The sequence below is a fragment of the Aotus nancymaae genome, unplaced genomic scaffold, assembly GCF_030222135.1.
Source record: "Aotus nancymaae isolate 86718 unplaced genomic scaffold, 86718_ANA_hifiasm-v0.15.2.pri h1tg000102l, whole genome shotgun sequence".
Classification (NCBI taxonomy): domain Eukaryota; kingdom Metazoa; phylum Chordata; class Mammalia; order Primates; family Aotidae; genus Aotus; species Aotus nancymaae.
In genome coordinates this window covers 232,429-248,840 of record NW_026988517.1, presented here as the reverse complement: position 1 = coordinate 248,840, position 16,412 = coordinate 232,429, and positions in this window count along the sequence as shown.

Sequence of the window (16,412 nt, the reverse complement as noted above, 5' to 3'; positions counted from 1 at the left end):
ATTTAGTTGTTCTTTTTTAAGTATTTTGTGGATTAAAGTTATGTTTTTTATTTAACATCTTGTCCCTTTACTTAATATAAAAATTTAGCACTACAGACTTTTGTTTTAGAACTGTTTTGTTGGTTTTTTTTGGTACCCCAGGAGTTATTGTATGCAAGTGTTTCTATTTTCTTTTTTCTCAGTATACTTTCTGATTTCCCTTTGCTTTTTCTCTTTGACCCACTGGATGTCCAGGAACATATTGTTTACTGTCCACATATTTGTGAGTTTCAATTTTTTCTTGGGCTATTGATTTCTCGTTTTATTAAATTATAATTTAAAAAGTTGAAACAGTGGGGTATGGTGGCTTATGCGTGTAACCCCAGCACTTTGGGAGGCCAAGACAGGTGGATCACATGAGGTGAGGAGTTTTAGACCAGCCTCACCAACATGGTGAAACCTCATCTTTACTAAAAACAAAATTAGCCGGGCATCGTGGTACATGCCTGAAATCTCAGCTACTTGAGAGGCTGAGGCAGGAGAATCACTTGAACCCAGGAGGTGGAGGTTGAAGTGAGCTGAGGTCTCACCATCTCTCTCCAGCCTGTGTGTCCAAGCAAGACTCCGTCTCAAAACAAAACCAAAAAAAAGTTGATGTAATTTTAATCTTTTTAAATTTGAAAAGACTTCGGGTTTTTTAGCCCAACATATGATCTATTATGGATAATATGTTGCCCAACATTTGATCTATTATGGATAATATGTTCCATTTGTGCTTGATAAGAATGTGCATTCTCCAACTGTTACATGAAATACTCTATATGTAGGTGCAATTGTTCTATACTGCTATGCAAACACGTTTTCTTTCTAGCTTTCTGTCTGAATAATCTATCATTTTAAGTAGTGTCATAAAGTCCTCTATTATTGTCATATTTGTCTTTTTTCTGAAGTTCTGTTTATATATGTTTATATATTTATGCACTCTAATGTTATGTGCATATATTTTTTAATTGTTATGTCCTTTTGACAAATCATCCTCTTATTATTAAAGAGTGATCTTGTTTGTCTCTTGGGACAGATGTTTTTTTCTAGAAGTCTATTTTGTCTGATATAAATATAGTCACTCTTATAGTCTTTCAATTATTATTGGTATGGGTTTTTTAAATTTTTTAACCATTAACCTATGTGTGCCCTTAAATCTAAAATAAATCACTTGTGTGAAGCATACTGTTAATTTAAAAAATCTATTTAGACATTTTGTGAATCTTTTATTTGTTTCTGCTTTAATAACAGAATATCCTAGAGTTGGTATTTTATAATGAATAAGTTTACTTAGCTCACAATTTTAGATTGTGGAAGTCCAAGAGCATGTTATTGACATCTGATTAGAATCATATTTCCATATCACAAAATGACCAAAGGAACGAAGATGAAGATGACAAAAGGCATACACCAGAGAGCTGGTTTTTTTTTTTTTTTTTTTTTTTTTTTTGAGATGGTGTATTGCTTTGTCACCCAGCCTGGAATGCAATAGTGCAATCTCAGCTTACTGCAACTTCCAACTCCCAGGGTTGTTGTTACATGCTTTTTTTTTTTTTTCTTTTCTTTTATTTCTTTGAGACAGAGTTTTGCTCTTGTTGCCCAGGATGGAGTGCAATGGTGCAATGTCAGCTCACCACAACCTCTGCCTCCCAAGTTCAAGAGATTCTCCTGCCTCAGGCTTCCAAGTAGCTGGGATTACAAGCATGCACTACCACACCCAGCTAATTATTGTGCTTTTAGTAGGCACGGAATATATATATATTTCTGAATCTCTGAGGTTTCCAGGTTTCTATTTAATTATCCACCTTATGAAAATGATTTTTTTTGTTTCATATATTGTTCTTCTGAAATGCATACAAACTCACAAACACTATCACTTGCTACATGACTTTCTTACACTTAAGTTATACATGTGTGTATATATATATATATATATATATATATATATATATATTTTATTTTGAGACAGTGTCTCACTCTATTACCAAGGCTGAAGTGCAGTGGCACCATCTCTGCTCACTGCAACCTCCACTTCCTGGGTTCAAACAATTCTCCTGCTTCAGCCTTCTGAGTAGCTCAGACTACAGGTACGTACCACCACACCTAGCTGTTTTTTTTTTTTTTTTTTTTGTATTTTTAGTAGAGAGGGGGTTTCACCATGTTGACCAGTCTGGTTTTGAACTTCTGACCTCAAATGATTCACTCACCTTCACTTCTGAAAGTGGAGGCATGAGCCACTGTGCCCAGCTGGTATATCTTTAGAGTAATATATTTGTATATGTAACTCTATGTAAATCAAAACTAAAAGTCTGTTTTTGTCAGCAGAGAGGCCACATGTACAAAAAATATATAAAACAAATGTTTAAAAATGTTTAATCAAGATTCAGAAATATATGGATATTAATTATACCCATGTAATTTTTATGATCATGAAAATGACTTTGTAACTAATAATAATTCACTTGTACATACTGAAATAACTAAAAGTATATAATGGGATTCTTTGTAATATAAAAGTACATGCACAAGATGATGAATACCTCATTTACTCAGTTGTGATAATTAAATATTGTATACCTGTTAAAATATCTCATATATGCCATAGGTGTATATGCACACTATTTACCCACAAAAATTAAAAAAAAATTAAGGTAAAAAAGAATACAATTTGATCTATGGGAACAAAATTCTTCAACTTATTTGCAATTTAAAAACACTGGCAGGCCAGGCCTGGTGGCTCACTCCTGTAATCCCAACATTTTGGGACTCTGAGGTGGGTGGATCACCTGAAGTCAGGAGTTTGAGATCAGCCTGGACAATGTGGTGAAACCCCATTTCTATTAAAAATACAAAAAATTAGCTGGGCATGGTGGCACATGCCTGTAATCTCAGCTACTTAGGAGGCTGAAGTAGGAGAATCGCTTGGACCCAGGAGGTGGAAGTTGCAGTGAACCGAGATCGTGCCACTGCACTCCAGCCCAAGACTCCATCTCAAAACAAACAAAAAACTGGCAAAAAAGAGCTTACTAGAGATGTCATTCCCCTACATTGACAAACAGTATATCATTATCATCTTTTACTTAGAACCTCAAGTAAGATGGAACACATTAAAGTTCATGGCAAATTAACAGTTCATTCAAAGCACAATAGTTTTAACACATTAAAAACAACTTTGTTTAATGAAAAATTGAATTCATACATAATCTTTAAAAAATTTTAAATTTATTGCATTTTATTACCTGCAGCTACAATTGATAAAATAATTTACTAATAGTATTCGAAGTTTTTTCTTTCACTAGAATTCAGAATACTACTCTGAACAACCATCTTATCCATCACTAAAACAATTTTGTAAGTCAACCACAAAGAGCCTCTCCATCTAGGTTTCCATTATGCATCTTACAACTTAATGTCCTTATTCTTCTATAGAAAAGTTCATGAATAATGGACACCTAATAAAAAACAATCTCTCATATCTCTGATGCAATAATTAATCAAATACTTTTACATAAACAATGGGAAGAATCAACATTAAGTAACGAGTTACAATATTATTTGCTTTTTAGAAAATCTGTATTTTTTTAAAGAAAAAGAAACATATCTTGAATGTTATTATAAATCTCAAAAAAAAAATCTGCTTCTTTAAAATATATATAGTGTTAGCTTTGGCTCCTTTGTATCCTCAACACTGGTTTAGTGTAATGTCTGAAGTTGCAGTCTTCATTCTTTCTGCTGTGAATCCTCAAAGGTATATATAGACTTACTTTTTGATTAAATTTATTTTCCCCATTTACTGCAACTGCAGAAATATATTAATAGGTGTTTTGTAAACTGTAGTTTTTGAACAAACTACAGTTTGTTCACATTCATTAAATTTTTAGGCTTTCTCTCAAGTATAAATTCCCTGATGTTTGACAAAGTTTGAGCATCTCTTTGGGGTTTTCCTTTAATGTAAAATGTGCACAATAAAATCTGTAATACAAGTAAAGGCACTGCAATCCTGTTTGTAATGTTTGTCTTCAGCGTAAAGTCTTTAAAGACCTACTTTTTCTGAAAGGTCATTTTACAGTAATAATATTTCTAATGCTTTTTTTTCCGCTGAGATGGAGTCTTGCTCTGTCACCCAGGCTACAATGTAGTGGCTCAATCTTCGCTTGCTGCAACCTCTGCCTGCCAAATTCAAGCAATGCTCCTGCCTCAGCCTCCCTGGTAACTGGGATTACAGGTGCATGCCACCACAAACCCACTTACTTTTGTATTTTTAGTAGAGATGGGGTTTTACCATGTTGAACAGACTGATCTTGTACTCCTGGCCTCGTGATCAACCTGTCTTGGCCTCTCAAAGTGCTGGAATTACAGGTGTGAGCCATCACACCTGGCCTATAGTGCTTTTATTAAGCACAAACTTTCTGATATTGAGTAAGATGTGAGCAGATATTAATGGCTTTTCACATTCTTTGCATTTGTACAATGTTTCTCTAGTATAAATGCTTTCCTGTGCAATAAGGTGTGACAATTTGTTAAAAGTTTTGCAACATTCTTCATATTTGTAGGAGTTTTCTTCAGTATACATTACCTTACCTACCATAATGTGTGACTACCATTTAAAGGCCTTGCAACATTTGACACATTTCCAGAGTTTCTCCCAGTATAATTTCTCTTTTTTAGAAAAGTTTGAGGTGTGCTTAAATGCTCTATCACATTTTTTATGTATGTAGTTTTTCTCCAGTAAAACATTTTTTAATTAATAAGGATGGAGAACCAGTTAAATGCTTTGCCACATTTTTTCCCACAATTTTTGTATTTTGCTACTAAAAATGCAAAAATCAGCCAGTGTGGTGGCACATGCCTGATATCCCAGCTACTCAGGAGGCTGAGGCAGGAGTGTTGCTTTAACCTGTGAGACAGAAGTTGCAGTGAGCTGAGATTGTGCCACTGCACTCCAGCCTGGGTGACAAAGTGAGACTTCATTTAAAAGAATTTTTAAAAAATAAATTCTCTTAGATTCCTTAAAGTTTGAGAGGTGATTAAAGGCTTTGTTACTCTTTTTTTATATTTATATGATTTTTGTCCAAGCTGAATTCTTTTATGTACAATAAAGGTTTGGAACTGGTTAAAAGCTTGCCTATATTCTCCATAGTTGTAGTGATTTTTTTCCAGTGTAAATTATTTTATGTATTATAAGGCCCGAGAGTTGGACTTTGCCACATTATTCACTGGGTTTCTCTCCAGTATGAATTATCTTATGACTAGCAAAACCTAAGGGCCACTTAAAAGCTTTGTCACATTCTTCACATTTGTAGGCTTTGCATCCAGTATGAATCATCTTATGTTACTTAAGGGTTGAGGAACAGTTAAAGGCTTTGCCACACTCTTCACATGTGTAGGGTCTCTCTCCAGTATGAACTCTCTTGTGGTTAGCAAGGTTTGAGGACTGGCTAAAGGCTTTGCCACATTCTTCACATGTGTAGTGTTTCTCTCCAGTATGAATTCTTTTATGTATAGTGAGGGTTGAGGACCAGCTAAAAGCCTTGCCACATTCCTCACATCTGTAGGGTTTCTCTCCAGTATGAATTATTTTATGTTTAGTAAGAGTTGAGAAGCAGTTAAATGATTTGCTGCAATCTTCACTTTTGTAGGCATTCTCTCTAGTATGAATTATCTGATGTTGATTTAGGTGTGAAAGCATGCAAAATGATTGGCCATAATTTTTACATTTGAAATGTTTCTTTCCAGTATGTCTTGTCTTATGTCTATTGGAATTGGAAAATTTACCAAAGATTTCGACACATTTATGAGTCTGAAATACTTTGTTATGTGTAGTTGACAAACATTGGTTAACTTCATTATAACTTCTTTTGTGCACCTCATACTGACCCACACTTTCATTGCATTTTTTAAATTGTAAATTCTCATGTCCACATATCTTCTTGGTATTACTTTTTCCGTATCTTCTTGGTATTACTTTCTGGAGTGAATCTTTTATGCCTTTATCTGGCTGAAGGTCTTGGGTAAAATATGAATACATAACTGAAAGACATAAAAATTGCAACTGACTCCACTTACTAGACCCAGATAAATATACTTTAAAAATCAAATACATAAAATTATACCAGGTACATTAGCAAAATGGCATATTAAAATACCACAGGCTGTAATTTCTTTATAGATGTATAAATGTAACAAAAACAGCGATCAAAATATCTTTGTTCAAAACTTATAAATAAAGTGTGTACACCAGGTAAGCACAATGCCAAGAGCCATGTTGAAAGAAAAGTCTGCTACATTTCCCAACACAGCCCTTTCTCAGCCCCAATAGAAGAACATGGTGTCTTTAGGAGTAAACTGTCAACTTCTGGCTTCTATCTCAAAAGACAAGAAAAATACTGGCCACTCTGTCTTTACTTTTGGCTTATGGGGGCCTTTCTATCTTCCAGGACAGAACATGCTGAATGAAATGGTGGCATACTTTGAATTGACAACTTTAAGTCTTTTGAGATTGAAAGTGAATGTTGCAACAGCAGAAAGACTGCAGTACCATGGACATTAAAGAGGTGTAGAAAGTAGTTACTGACTGGAAAGAAGAAACATGGAGATGTCTTTTAACTGAAAAAGTAAATACAGAATTGCACACAAGACACACCCTGAGAACATGTTTAAGAGACTCCCAGAATCTCTAGCAAAGACAATTGGTTTTAGGCTATGTCAGAAAAGAGCTGCATTAAAGATTGTGAAAGGTAGTTTTATGTTAATGTCTAAATCTCAACCAAAGATTACAATGTATACAAAATATTAGAACATTGTTCAATAAAAAAATAAAAAATTGCAATGGTAAAAATAAAGATGTGCATATTACCTTTAAAATTTTAAGATAATCCATATTATGCTCAATGAAAAAAATAAAAAATCAGACAACTAAATAAAATTAGAAAAATAAAAATAACAAAAGGCTTGGGACAATAAAAATAAACATATTGTGGAGGTTAAAAAAACACAAAAAAATGTAAAACAATTAAGCTAAACAAACAAATATATTTAAATATAATGAAAACAAATTTTTCTGTGCCACTGAAGTCACTTTTTTTAACCAGTTTAAAATAAACTGTTGTAACAGTAAACTGAATTAATTGATTTAGAAATGGATGAATGAGCTGGGCACGATGGCTCACATCTGTAATCCCAGAACTTTGGGAAGCTGAGATGGCTTCAGATCACCTGAGGTCAGGAGTTTGAGATCAGTCTGGCCAACATGGCAAAACCTCATCTTTACTAAAAATACAAAATTAGCTGGGCATGGTGGCACATCCCTGTAATCCCAGCTACTCAGGAGGCTGAGGCAGGAGAATAGTTTAAATCCAGGAGCCAGAGGTTGCCATGAGCTGAGACTGCACCATTGCACTCCAGCCTGGGCAATAAGAGCAAAATTCCATCTCAAAAAAAAAAAAAAAAAGAAAGAAAAGAAAAAAATGGACCAAATGATTAAACTAAATTTTAATAAAAAAAGACATACAAATGGGAAAAGCATTTGAAAAGTTGCACAAAATTAATAATTATAGAAAAATGAAAAACAAAATCAAAATACAAAACACAATTACCTTACATAGATTAGAATGGCCACTATAATTTCTTTTAAAAATACCAACTATGCTGATTATGTAAAGAAACTGAAACATATGTAAGTTGTTGATGAGAAAAAAAATGCAGCCATCATAAGAAATGTGAATATCCTTCAGATAATTAGAAATGAAATTACATAATACAGCAATTCAATTTATGAATCTATATCTAAAATATACAACACAGTAAAATGAAGACATGAGCGGTATCCCGTTTACATATCCCTTCATAGCAAGTCTCATAACACAACCTCTACATAAATAAATAAATACATGAATAAAAATTTAAAAATAAATTTTGTAAAAAACTTTAAAATATATTTCAAGGCTATAGTATTGAAAAAAGAATGGCATATGCAGAAAAATGGACAACCACCAATGAAACAGAAACTACTATTCTCACACATTTTACACATTATGCAAAAAAAGAATTTTAAGAATGGTGTAACATAGAGTTTTTCAAAAATATGCAGATATTTGTGTATCCCCAACAGCAATGGCAAAGCAGTTTGTGCATTACCTTATAAGCCATAAAGAACACTTTGGCTCACACTCTGAACTTGAAGGAAGATTACTGAAGCAAAAGTGAAATCCTTAGAGAATTTAAAACCATGAGACAAGTGTTCATATATGAGAGCAAAGGAAAATAATGACTCGGGCTTCTCAGAAACTCTTTCCATTGAAGCACAGCTCCCCAGACCACATTTTAAGGACTGTCTTCCTCCTTGACTTTTGTGCCTCTCATCTGCATCATCTACTTCTTTCACTCTCACTTACCTGGGTGTTTGGCTACCATTTCATTTCTCTTTATATTCCAGGACTCTATATTTTGCTCCAGGTAGGTGATCAAGTCTGGCTTAGAGACAGCAATACCTGTTTTATTAAGAAAAAAGGTAACATAAATCTTAGTAAATTCTTTAATTACCAATGTAATATTATGCTTAGTAAAGAGGATATAATAGAAAATTCCAGAAAATTAATATTGATTCATAACAGAACTTTCTAAATATTTAGAATGTAGGTCCTTAATTTCACTATTCAGTACTACTGAATCAAAAATTGATGGTGGCAATTGAATTCTAAGGTGTGGGCAGCAACATTTTATGCCACAATAATTTTGGAATTGCCACTATCCTAAAACAAAGGATGCATAAGCTCAGGAAAGGGAAAAGTTCAGGTCAAGATAAAACATCTTGAAGAATTTGTTCTACACCAATGAATCTCCAAGAGTTTCTTAAAATAGGAGATCTAAAATTCATTCATGCAAACATAAATTACCAAAAAACATCTTAGAAAAGAAAGGAAATACATTAGGAATTGTGTATGGAAGCTATTCTCACCCAGGGAGACCAGGTTTCTGTAGTTCTCTAACATCGCATCTCTATATAAATTCTGCTGAGCATGATCCAGGCATTGTCACTCCTCCAAAGAGAATTCTATGGCTACATCTCTGAATGCCAACAGGCCCTGAAATAAAAAACACTCATGAAGGCACAGACACTTACCAAGTGGCCATAGGCAGAGATTTTTATTTGACTCAAGTTAAAAAAGAGAGTAAAAAGAAGTGGTTCCAACTTATAAGAGTGACTAAAATAATTCAGTAAGATAATTCTTAACACAGAAGTATTCTCTGACTCTTAGAAAAGAGGATAGCATAAGAGGCACAATACCACTGTAGATATAATTCTTTTCTAGATGATAAATTATAAAATTAAGTACATCAACATGTATATTTTTTTTTTGAGACTGAGTCTCAGTCTGTCACCCAGGCTGGAGTGCAGTGGCATGATCATAGCTCACTGCAACCTCCATCTCCCAAGTTCAAGCAATTATCCTGCCTCATCCTCCTGAGCAGCTTGGACTACAGGTGTGAGCCACCATGCCTAGCTAATTCTTGTATTTTTAGTAAAGATGGGATTTCTCCATGTTGGCCAAGCTGGTCTTGAACTCCTGTTTATTTTTCCCTGCCCTCTCCTATTAGACACCAGTGATTTTTTTTTTTACAGTAATGGGAGCATAAACTACACTGACCTCTTCCTTCCAAACTGAAACAGGACAGGCAGTGCAGCCTTCCTTTGATGTAAAGGTTGAACTAAACTCTCCCGAATGTATCTTAAACCCCTCAAGTTTATAAATCACTTGGTAATCTTGGCCCTGCTTTATGCAATGTAATTCTGCAGGATCCAAAAAGGTCTAGGAATGGGCTTTTTCAACAAGCCCCTGTCTTGTTGAAAACTGTCACAATACAAATACTTCCGGTACAAATAAAAACAACCAATCTCCATCCTGAAATATATTTTTTGTTGGCTTTTTTAAGTTTGCAGAGACAATAGAAGGCAACAATGAGTAAGTCTGCACTTGGGAAAAAGTCCCCAGGATAAAAGCTGATTGTGCTTTCCCAGACACATTATTAGCATTAGTTAGAAAAAGCAGGCACAGGACAAAGACAGGACAAGACAAAGACAAGACAAGACAAAGACAAGACAAGACAAGACAAAGACAAGACAAGACAGGAGAAAGAGAAGACAAGACAAAGACAGGACAAGACAAAGACAAGACAAGACAAAGACAAGACAAGACAAGGAGAAGACAAGACAAAGACAAGACAAGACAAGGAGAAGACAAGACAAAGACAAGACAAGGAGAAGACAAGACAAGACAAGACAAAGACAAGACAAGGAGAAGACAAGACAAAGACAGGACAAGACAAAGACAAGACAGGAGAAAGACAAGACAATTCAGGACAAGACAAAGACAAGACAAGACAAAGACAAGACAACACAAGACAAGACAAGACAAAGACAAGACAATACAGGAGAAAGAGAAGACAAGACTAAGACAGGACAAGACAAAGACAAGACAAGACAAGACAAAGACAGGACAAGACCAAGACAAGACAAAGACAAGACAAGAGAAGACAGGACAAGACAAGGAGAAGACAAGACAAAGACAAGACAAGGAGAAGACAAGACAAAGACAAGATAAGACAAAGACAAGACAAGACAAAGACAAGACAAGGGGAAGACAAGACAAAGACAAGACAAGACAAGGAGAAGACAAGACAAAGACAAGACAAGACAAGGAGAAGACAAGACAAAGACAAAGAGAAGACAAGACAAGACAGGAGAAAGACAGGAGAAAGACAAGACAAGACAAAGACAGGACAAGACAAAGACAAGACAAGACAGGAGAAAGACAAGACAAAGACAAGACAAGACAGGAGAAAGACAAGACAATTCAGGACAAGACAAAGACAAGACAAGACAAGACAAAGACAAGACAACACAAGACAAGACAAGACAAAGACAAGACAATACAGGAGAAAGAGAAGACAAGACTAAGACAGGACAAGACAAAGACAAGACAAGACAAGACAGGACAAGACAAAGAAAAGAGAAGACAAAGACAAGACAAGACAAGACAAAGACAAGACAAGACAAGGAGAAGACAAGACAAAGACAAGACAAGACAAGGAGAAGACAAGACAAAGACAAGACAAGACAAGGAGAAGACAAGACAAAGACAAGACAAGACAAGGAGAAGACAAGACAAAGACAAGATAAGTAAGACAAGGAGAAGACAAGAGAAAGACAAAGAGAAGACAAGACAAAGACAAGACAGGAGAAAGACAAGACAAGACAAAGACAGGACAAGACAGGAGAAAGACAAGACAATTCAGGACAAGACAAAGACAAGACAAGACAAAGACAAGACAACACAAGACAAGACAAGACAAAGACAAGACAATACAGGAGAAAGAGAAGACAAGACTAAGACAGGACAAGACAAAGACAAGACAAGACAAGACAAAGACAAGACAAGACAAGGAGAAGACAAGACAAAGACAAGACAAGACAAGACAAAGACAAGACAAGACAGGAGAAAGAGAAGACAAGACAAAGACAGGACAAGACAAAGAAAAGAGAAGACAAAGACAAGACAAGACAAGACAAAGACAAGACAAGACAAGGAGAAGACAGGACAAGACAAGGAGAAGACAAGACAAAGACAAGACAAGGAGAAGACAAGACAAAGACAAGATAAGACAAAGACAAGACAAAGACAAGACAAGGAGAAGACAAGACAAAGACAAGACAGGACAAGGAGAAGACAAGACAAAGACAAGACAAGACAAGGAGAAAGACAAGACAAGACAAAGACAGGACAAGACAAAGACAAGACAAGACAAAGATAAGACAAGGACAAGACAAGACAAGACAAAGACAAGACAAGACAAGGAGAAGACAAGACAAAGACAAGATAAGACAAGGAGAAGACAAGAGAAAGACAAAGAGAAGACAAGACAAAGACAAGACAGGAGAAAGACAAGACAAGACAAAGACAGGACAAGACAAAGACAAGACAAGACAGGAGAAAGACAAGACAATTCAGGACAAGACAAAGACAAGACAAGACAAAGACAAGACAACACAAGACAAGATAAGACAAAGACAAGACAAGACAAAGACAAGACAAGGAGAAGACAAGACAAAGACAAGACAGGACAAGGAGAAGACAAGACAAAGACAAGACAAGACAAGACAAGGAGAAAGACAAGACAAGACAAAGACAGGACAAGACAAAGACAAGACAAGACAAAGATAAGACAAGGACAAGACAAGACAAGACAAAGACAAGACAAGACAAGACAAGGAGAAGACAAGACAAAGACAAGAGAAGACAAAGACAAGACAAGACAAGGAGAAGACAAGACAAAGACAAAGACAAGAGACAAGACAAAAGACAAAACAAGACAAAAGACAAGACAAGACAAGGCAAAAAACAAGACAAGACAAAAGACAAACAACAAGACAAAAGACAAGACAAAGACAAGACAAAACAAAGACAAAAGACAAGAGAAGACAAGACAAAGACAAGACAAGACAATTCAGGACAAGACAAAGACAAGACAAGACAAAGACAAGACAAGGAGAAGACAAGACAAAGACAAGGAGAAGACAAGACAAAGACAAGATAAGACAAGGAGAAGACAAGACAAAGACAAGAGAAGACAAAGAGAAGACAAAGACAAGACAAGGAGAAGACAAGACAAAGACAAGACAAGACAAGGAGAAGACAAGATAAAGACAAGACAAGACAAGGAGAAAGACAAGACAAAGACAGGACAAGACAAAGACAAGGAGAAGACAAGACAAGGAGAAGACAAGACAAAGATAAGACAAGGACAAGACAAGACAAAGACAAGACAAGACAAGGAGAAGACAAGACAAAGACAAGAGAAGACAAAGAGAAGACAAGACAAGACAAAGACAAGACAAGACAAGGAGAAGACAAGACAAAGACAAGATAAGACAAGGAGAAGACAAGACAAAGACAAGACAAGACAAGGAGAAGACAAGACAAAGACAAGATAAGACAAGGAGAAGACAAGACAAAGACAAGACAAGACAAGACAAGGAGAAGACAAGACAAAGACAAGAGAAGAGAAAGAGAAGACAAAGACAAGAGAAAGACAAAGACAAGACAAGACAAGACAAAGACAAGACAAAGACAAGAAAGACAAGACAAGACAAGACAAAGACAAGACAAGACAATCATGCCAACCACTCTCAAACCACAGCTCAATAAAAATAGAAGACTAAGAATTTCACTCAAACCATACAATTACATAAAAATTAAACAACTTGCTCCTGAATGACTTTTGGGTAAATAATGAAATTAAGGCAGAAATCAAGAGATTATTTTGAAACTAATGAGAACAAAGATAAAATAACCAAATTTTTTAGGCACAGGTATGGCAGTTTTAATTGGGAAATTTATAGCACTAAATGCCCATATTGACAAGCTAAAAAGATCTCAAATTAACAACCTAACAGTACAACAAAAAGAACTAGAGAAGTAAGAGCAAACCAGCCCCAAAGCTAGCAAAAGACAGGAAATAATCAAAATCAGAGCTGAACTGAAGGAGATTGAGACACACACACACACACACACACACACACAAATTCATTGCTGCGTGCATGGCTCATGGCTGTAATCCCAGTACTTTGGGAGGCTAAGGAAGGTGGATCACCTGAGGTCAGGAGTTCAAGATAAGCCTGGCCAACATGGTGAAACCCCATCTCTACTAAAAATAAAAAGAAAATAGCTAGGTATGATGGCAGATTGTAATTCCAGCTACTTGGATGCTGAGGCAGGAGAATCACTTGAACCTGGGAGATAGAGGTTGCGGTGAGCCAAAATCACACCATTGCACTCCAGCCTAGGTGACAGAGCAAGACTCCATCTTAAAAAACAATTCAAAATATCAGTGAATCTAGGAGTTCGTTTTCTGAAAAAAATAGAAACTAATAAGATAGATAGACTGGTCACTAGACTAATAAAGAAGAATAGAGGGAAGATCCAAATAAATTCAACTAGAAATAACAAAGGGGATATTACCACTGACCCAAGAGAAATACAAACCACCAGAGACTACTGTGAGCACCTCTATGTACACGAACTAGAAAATCTAGAGGAAATGGATAAATTCCTGGAAGCATACATTCGCCTAAGACACTCAGGAAGAAACTGAATCCCTGCACAGACCAATAACAAACTCCAAAATTAAATCAGTAAAAATAACCTGATAATAAAAATAACCAAAAAAGCCACAACCAGAGAGATTCACAGCCGAATTCTACCAGATATACAAAAAAGAGCTGGTACCATTTCCACTGAAACTCTTCCAAAAATTTGAACTCCACAACTCATTCTACAAGGCGAACGTCATCCTGATACCAAAACCTGACAGACACACAACTAAAAAAAATTCAGGCCAATACCCTTGATGAATATTGATGCAAAAATCCTCATTAAAACACATAGCATCAGCAAATTATAAAGCTTATCCGCCACAATCAAGCAGGCTTTATTCCTGGGATGAAAGGTTGGTTCAACTTACGCAAATCAATAAATATGAATCACACATAAAATGAACCAAAGACAAAAGCCACTTGATTTTTTCAATAGATGCAAAAAAGGCTTTCAATAAAATTCAATACCTCTTCATGTTAAAAACTCTCAACAAACTAGATATTGACTGAACATACCTCAAAATAATAAGAGCCATCTATGACAAACCTGCAGCCTACATTATACTGAATGGGCAAAAGCTGGAAGCACTCCCTTAAAAACTGGCACAAGACAAGGATGCCTTCTCTCACCACTCCTGTTTAACATGGTATTGGAAATTCTGGACAGGTCAATCAGGCAACAGAAGTAAATAAAGAGCATCCAAATAGGAAGCTAGGGAGTCAAACTATCCCTCTTTGCAGATGACATGATTCTATATCTAGAAAAGCCCATAGTATTGGTCCAAAATCGCCTTAAGCTGATAAACAACTTCAGGAGAATTTCAACATACAAAATCAACATACAAAAAATCATTAGCATCCACCAAAAGAAGCCAGGCCAAGAGCCAAATCAGGAACATAGTCCCTTTCAGAATTGCCACGAAAATAATAAAATGCCTAGGAATAGAGCCAGCCACGGAGGTAAAAGATATCTACAAGGAGAACTACAAAACATTGCTCAAAGAAATCAGAGATGACACAAACAAATGGAAAAAGTTCCATGCTCATGGATATAAACTGTCAATATTGTTAAAATGGCCATACTACCCAAAGCAATTTACAGATACAGTGCTATTCCTATCAAATTAGCAATGACATTTTTCACAGAACTAGAAAAAACTATTTTAAAATTCATATGGAACCATAAAGAGACAGACTAGCCAAGACAATCCTAAGCAAAAAGAACCAAGCTGGAGGCATCACATTATTTGACTTTGAACTATAATACAGGGCTACAATAACCAAAACAGCATGGCACTGCTACAAAAACAGACAAATAGACCAATGGAACAGAATAGAGGATCCAGAAATAAGGCCACACACTTACTTTTGACCATTTGACCTTTGTTTTTGACAAAGCTGACAAAAACAAGCAATAGGGAAACGACTTCCTATTCAATAAATGGTGCTGGGATGACTAGCTAGCCATATGCAGAAGGTTAAAACTGGACCACTTCCTTACACCATATACAAAAATTAACTCAAGATGTATTAAAGGCCTCATGTGAAACCCACAACTACAAAAACCCTGAAAGACAACCTAGGCAATACCATTCTGGATGTACTCATAAGCAAAGATTTCATAACAAAGATACCAAAAGCAATTACAACAAAAGCAAAAATTGCCAAATGGGATTTAATTAAACTAAAGCACTTCTGCACAGCAAGAGAAAATGTCAATAGAGTAAACAGACACCCCACAGAATGGGAGAAAATTTCTGCAAACAATACATCTGAGAAAGGTCTAACCTATAAAGAACTTAAATATACAAGAAAAAAAATTAAAAAGTGGGCAAAGGACATGAACAGATACTTTTCAAAAGAAACTAAAAAGCATATTTGAAAAGCTCAATATCAGCCAGGTGCAGTGGCTCACACCTGTAATCCCAGCACTTTGGGAGGCCGAGGCTGGTGGATCACGAGGTCTGGAGTTCAAGACCAGACTGGCCAACATGGTGAAACCCTGTCTCTACTAAAAAATAAAAAAATTAGCTGGGCATGGTGGCTTGGCCTATAATCCCAGCTACTTTGGAGGCTGAGGTAGGAGAATTGCTTGAACTGGGACCCAGGAGGTGGAGGTTGCAGTGAGCTGAGATTGCGCCACTGCACTCCAGCCTAGGACTACAGAGTGAGACTCCATCTCAAAAAAAAAAAAAAAAAAGGCTCAATATCACTGATCATTAGAGAAATGCAAATCAAA